The following is a 6578-nucleotide window of genomic DNA, read 5'->3' on the forward strand; positions in this document are numbered from 1 at the left end:
TGTTGGATCAGCGATGGAAGCAGCAAAAGTAACAGAAGCACAGAGGGGCAGCACAATCATTGCAAACATACAAGAGTACCAGGACGTCATGGTAAGCTGCAACAGAACGTAGGGCTGGAAACAAGCAACCCAAAAAAGAAAGTAAAACGAGTATGGACCGGACTAGTGGCCAACACCGGGGACAGCCAACACAATACACCCCAAACACATGGCGGGATAGAAAAGAAAAGGTACACAAAAGACCAAGGGACAGCCACCAAAAAAACACAAGGGCTCCACCAAAGCATGGAGCAAAAGAAGAGAAAAGCAAGACTAGGTACAACGCTGGTAGGGCATCATTACGGCCTATGCGAGGTGGCAGCAGCAGCAACAGAAAGAGAAAATACTGTAGAGACACCAGCTGCTGAAGGCAAATCAAGTGCATAGGGACCCAAGTAAAGCCAAAGCATCCTAGAAGAACCCGAATTTGCTAGAATGCACCAACAGCAAGGAGAGCCTCGAGGAAGCAGTGGTGGGGAAGCCATATATTCCGAGAGAAGGGCTGGCGGTATCTCTTGTAATGGTGAAGCTGCAGTGCTATCCTCTTCGAAAAAGAACACTCCAAATAGTACACATGCAGCAGGTACACGGGAGATTCCCCACTGCGATAACGGGAGTATGGGGTAAAGGAGGCACCCGAGGAGAACACCAAGCACGCGGGAGTGGTACTCGATACGGTCGGGTAATAGTAGCGGTTATACAACATGAAGAGCTTGCTAGGAAGGCGCACCAAAGATAGTGTCCGAAAGACCCCAATTATGTTGGATTCGTCTATTGCGAGAATGGTCTCGAATATGGCCTAGAGATATAACTTTGTCCTTGACGAGTTTGGTGAGGTGGAAAAGCATTGCCGGAGCAAATAATTGCTTGTTGCGAAAGAGGATATCGTTCCTTGTGGTCCAGATAATGTGACAAAGGGCACCTAGAGCGAATCGCGCAATCCTATGCGAGAAGGAGGGGCCACCCAAGTGTGCCTTTGCCCATTTAATGAAGTCATCCCAAGGTCGATTACGCCAATGCAAAAGACAGTTGGAGGCCCACGTCGCGGCTAATTGCCTCGTAATAGGACATCCAAAAAAGAGATGATTAACCGAGTCCGGTGTGTTATGACAGAAAGCACATGCGCCATCCTCTATTCTGCGATATTGAAGGAGTATAGTTTGAGTTGGTAGCCGACCATGCGAAGCTAGCCACATAATAAATGAATCCCGCGGAGCAAAGGCCCTATCCCATATGAATGAATGCCAATGAACAACACGGCCTTTCGTCCTCATGAGCTCCCAAGCTGAAGACACAGAGAAGTGTCCGGAATGGTGGCCCCGCCACTTAAGACCGTCCACCCTACCCTCTGTAAATATAGGCACCGGATCCAACCACGCCTGCGGTGCCGCAAGTGTAGTGGAAGGTGGGAAGGAAGAGGAGAAGAAGGCCCGGACGGTGATCGTACGAGGGATCCCACTCCTATAGATGTCCCCAGTTGTGAAGAGGTTATGAAGGGGACCTCTGTCATGCCAATGATCAAACCAAAAGGATATCGAAAGCCCATTTCCCACCCTCCATTTGAACTGCATGGAAAATTGTTGTCGGAGGTCTAAAATTTTCTTCCACGACCGGGAACAAATAGTAGGTCGAGTGACAACCCAGAAATTTGATTTTCGTAGAAAATTTGAGTGAATCCATTTGCACCAAAGAGATTCTTTGTCCGTAAAGAGAGACCAAATGTGTTTTAGCATCAAGGCTTTATTACAATCGACAAGTCTACGGATCCCCAAGCCACCTTCCTTTCTAGGACAACATATGTTTGCCCAAGATACCTTAGCCCCACCAACTCCAAGATCAGGTCCTTTCCACAGAAATTGACGTAGAATAACCTCTATGTTGCTCAAAACGGCTTTGGGAATGGGAAAGACGCTGGCCCAATATACATGGATGGACTGTAATACCGATTTCAAGAGTTGCAACCGGCCGGCATAGGATAGGTACCGTTGAGCCCAAGAGCGCACTCTAGCCGTGATAGTATTCACAAGAATATTGCAATCTGTCTTCCGAAGTCTAGAAGAGATAATGGGAACTCCCAAATAGCGAAAAGGTAACATCCCTTGTCGAAAATGCAGCACATGCTGAATCTGTGTAGGCACGGTCGGATCCCCACTTGAGACGTAGAATTCACTTTTGTTAGGATTTGGGCTTAGGCCCGACCAAGACGAGAACATATTCAATCCATCTTTCAGTAGCTCAATGGAGGGTAGGTGGCCTTCGGAAAATAATAAGACATCATCGGCGAAAAAGAGGTGGGAGAGCTTTAGGTGTTTGCATCTCCAATATGGTTTAAAGGCCGGCCGAGAAGATTTGTCGTCCAAGATCCCGGATAGCACTTCCATAACTAGAGTGAATAGGTAGGGAGAAAGGGGGTCGCCTTGTTCGATACCTCTCTTGCTGGAGAAGAACCCGTGGAGCTCCCCATTAATAGACACAGAAAATTTGGGTGTAGTGACACACTCCATTATCAAGCCAATAAGGAAATCCGGGAATCCGAATGCTTGGAGAACTAGCTTAAGGAACTCCCAGTTGACCGTGTCGTAGGCCTTAAAGAAATCTACCTTGATAGCACATCTTGAGCTATATTGGGGGTGATGGAAGTCTGCGAAGAGTTCTTGAGCAATCAAAATGTTGTCACCGATTTTCCTTCCTTTGACAAAAGCCGTTTGGGAAGAGCCAATAAGGGAAGGCAACGTAGTAGCCACTCTATTGGCCATCGGTTTAGTGATGCATTTATAAATAGTATTACAGCAAGCGATGGGCCGAAAGTCATTCATCGTCATGGCATTGGGGGACTTCGGAACAAGTGATAGAATAGTTGCATTTATTTCCTTTAGAAGTCGCCCATTTCGAAAGAAATCCGTAATGGCGGAGATGATGGAAGGGCCAACGACATCCCAAGCCGAGATAAAGAATTCCACGTTGAAGCCATCGGGGCCCGGGGCCTTCCCTTTGGCTAAGGTGAAGAAGGTAGCTTGGATCTCATCCTCCGTGACGGGCCTAGACAAAGACTCCACTTGGTCTACGGATAAGGTGCGGGAGAGAAAGGCCCGTATCTCCGAAACCTCCGGCCGAATAGGTGCCGTATCCGTATTCAGAAGCATGTCGTAGTGGTTGACTATATGCGCCTTAACCTGGTTAGGTTCAGTGAGGGTTATACCTTCGGAATCCACCATAGAGAGAATGCGATTATGTAACCTTCTCTTGTTGACGAAATGGTGGAAGTACCTAGTGTTCAAATCTCCCTCCTTTAACCATTTGATTCTTGATTTTTGCTTGAAGAAGGATTCTTCTTGTAATCTAAGAGCTGCAAATGCCCGGAGCTGTTCTTGTTCACGGTCCGCCAATTCTTGGTTCATAGGATCACGTTCCAGGGCCTCTTGGGTCAATGACAAGTCATTCCTAGCTTGCTCAGTACGTTCCGAGATGTCCGAGAAGGAGCTCCTGTTAAGTTGTTTTAGCCGGAATTTCAGTAGTTTCAACTTGGTACAAACTACGAACATCGGAGCGCCAATGAGAGGGGTGGCCCAAACCTGCGTGACAATCTCCTTGAAGGAGGGATGAGTAGCCCAAAAGTTGAAGTATTTGAAAGGCTTCTTAGATTTAGGAGGGGGATGTATTTTAACAACCATAGGCGTGTGATCGGAGATCCCGGGAGACAAGAAAGTAGCCTCAGAGAAGGAGAAGGCGCGAGTCCAGTGTTCATTTATTAGAACACGGTCAATCTTTCGCTGTTTGCGGAGCTCGCCAAAAGATGTAGTCCACGTGAATCTGTGTCCCACATATCTAAGGTCGTCCAAACCGGCCTGGGAAAGACAGTCTCCAAACTCGTCAAAGGCTGGGATCCAATTATTTGAACCACCCATCCTATCCGTGTGGTCACGGATGGTATTAAAGTCACCAGCAACAATCCATGGGACGTGACAACCGCTGTGTTGAAGTAGTTCCGCCCAAAGAGAGCGACGGGAGATAAATGTATGGCCACCATAGGCAACCGAGAGGATGCAAGAAGAGTTGAGGGCATTGAGTGAAAGACGTGCATGAATTAGTTGTCCCGAACTCGAAAGAACTGTCAAATCAATTACATGGGGGTCCCATCCAACCCAAATTCCGCCAAGGGGAGAGTGATCATAATTGGCCACCCAATTCCAACCCGGTAGTAGACCATTGGAAACGGCAGCGAAGTTACAAGCTTTGACCTTGGTCTCTAATAAGCCGATACAAGCAAGATGGTGATTCCGAACCAATGATCGGACTTCAGCTTGACGCAGAGGGTCCACCAGGCCCCTAATATTCCAAACGCCAAAAAACATATTTACGGGGGAAAAGTGGTGTAGTTACCATTTTTTCTTGTTGGGCCTCCTCCTAGGCTTCCGGGAACTAGCCTTAGAGGAAGTAGGTATAGTATCACCTTCTTGGATAGTGTCATCTTCATTTGACGGTTGTTGGAGAGCCTCGTCCAAGGTTTCAGCCATTGGAAGACCTTCTTGTGTTTTGGGAAGGGCGAAGACCATTGCCCGGGATCTAGTATGTGGTGGGGATAACAAGGGAAAATCCTCATCCACATCACTAGCAACCTTGTTGTCCGAAGCCCCTTCTCTATCCGAAGTAGAGCAAATCGAGGTGGATCGAGAAGAGGAGGTCGATAGGCTTCTGTTCTGTTCGATAGCATTACCCGGTATGCTAGAGTGTGGCTGTCCGGGAGAAAGGACCCGAGAGGGCACCAAGACATCTCTAAGGTGGGTCGCCACATTCCCATACTTATCTACTTGTTGCGGGTTGATTTGCGGCTGTGCGGCGGCATCCCTAGCAGCTTGAAGGAACAGAGTAGTGGCTGGGTGGTCCAGCTGTGAGAGTAGGGCCAATGCATTAGACAAACGAGGAGGTTGTGAACCGGGCCCCTCAACTACAGCGAGGGTGGTTGGAGTTTTTCCTTCAGCAAGGGGGGAGGGTATTGTGTTGCCAAATTCCAAGTTTGTAGAGGGAAGGTTTGAGAGCAGAGCAGATGCCGAAGTGGTCCCCCGACTCAACTGCTGCAGATTTGCTACGGTGCGGAATGGAGCAGGTGGAAGTTCCCCAGCCACATTCTTGAGGGGATCCATCTGCTGCGGCTGAGCATGACCGTGGGATCCATCTACATTTGTATCACTCTGTAGAGGTAGCAGGTGATCCGTGAGTGTTGCATCCCGAGTAACTCTCGGCAAGCTAGGGGCGGTTTCTTGGGATGGTACATGGGCAGGGTCAGAACTACGTTGCGGTCCTACAATCAAATGCCGTCTACCCCTCCCTCGAACTTGCTTCCAACCACCTTCGGATTGGTTGTTAGTCAGCGGCTTAGGAGGGGGGTTTGGGAGAGTTGGGGTAGCACAAGGGTATTCGGCTGCGCCGACTTTGTGCCCGAAAACGCCACAAGTGGAGCAAGAAACCGGCTTCCATTCATACTCCACGGTGATGTTAAGCAGCTCACCTTTCCAGCGCACTTTGATTTCCTCGGGTAGAGGATGGGTTGCTGTAATTTCAACGCAGACCCGGGCATAAGAGATTCTTTTCATGGAATCTGTTTGTTCGTCAACAAAACGTGCCTTGCCAATGGCACTTGCAATGTAACCTAGTCCCGAGGGGGACCATAGGGAAAAGGGCACACCTCGTAACTTTATCCATATAGGAAAACTTTGTTGAATCCCTTTAACGAGTTTCAAGTCGGAATGCCATTGTTGTAGCACCATTGTGCTATTGAAGATGGATATTGGGCCCTTCTCCAGGATCTTCCTCCTAAACGCTTCATCGGGGATGTTGAAAAAATAGAAGCCATCTTCATGGAGACGAACATCGATAAGGAATTCACCCCAGGCCTTTCTAACCGCCTCTTCGGTCGCTTTAAAGTGAACCTTCCTACCAATGTACTGTCCAACTAAGCGGTTTTTCCACAGAGGGTGTTGCTCCGCCTCGACCTCCCGAGGGATGTCAACAATAAGTTCACCTTCCGCTAAGGTTTGAGGAACCTGTTTAAGGTTGTAACCTGTGGTTACTACTTTAGCAACATTTGCCCATGTTCTCGGTCTTTGTTGCTTAGGAGGCAAAGCCTTGGGTCGGCCGTCGCTTACGTTTGCGGTGGCTCGGGAGGTAGAAGGATCTCTGTCTTCTGAATGGTGAGAGACCCCAGCAGCAGGCTGCATAGGAGGTCTAGAGCGGCTGTCACCGCTGCCCCTGGTACGGAGTCTACCTCTACTACGACTCCTTCTGGGATCACGAAGTGCGGCTCCTCCCCGTTCAAAGAGGGGAACAACGAGAGCTACAGCCACCGACTTGCCTTTATCGGCAATAGCACCAATAGCGGCGGGGACATCCAAGGTCCGAGTAGGGGATGCTAATGGCTGGGATTCGGGGAGGGGGAATGGGATTGGTTCTTCCAGAGAAGAGGAGTGAATGGGGTTATCGAGGGGGTGTTGAGGATCAACCGAGCGTGCAGCCATTATACAAAAGAAGTCACACCAAGCAGG

This window comes from Rhodamnia argentea, chromosome 6 (genome assembly GCF_020921035.1).
Source record: "Rhodamnia argentea isolate NSW1041297 chromosome 6, ASM2092103v1, whole genome shotgun sequence".
Classification (NCBI taxonomy): Eukaryota; Viridiplantae; Streptophyta; class Magnoliopsida; order Myrtales; family Myrtaceae; genus Rhodamnia; species Rhodamnia argentea.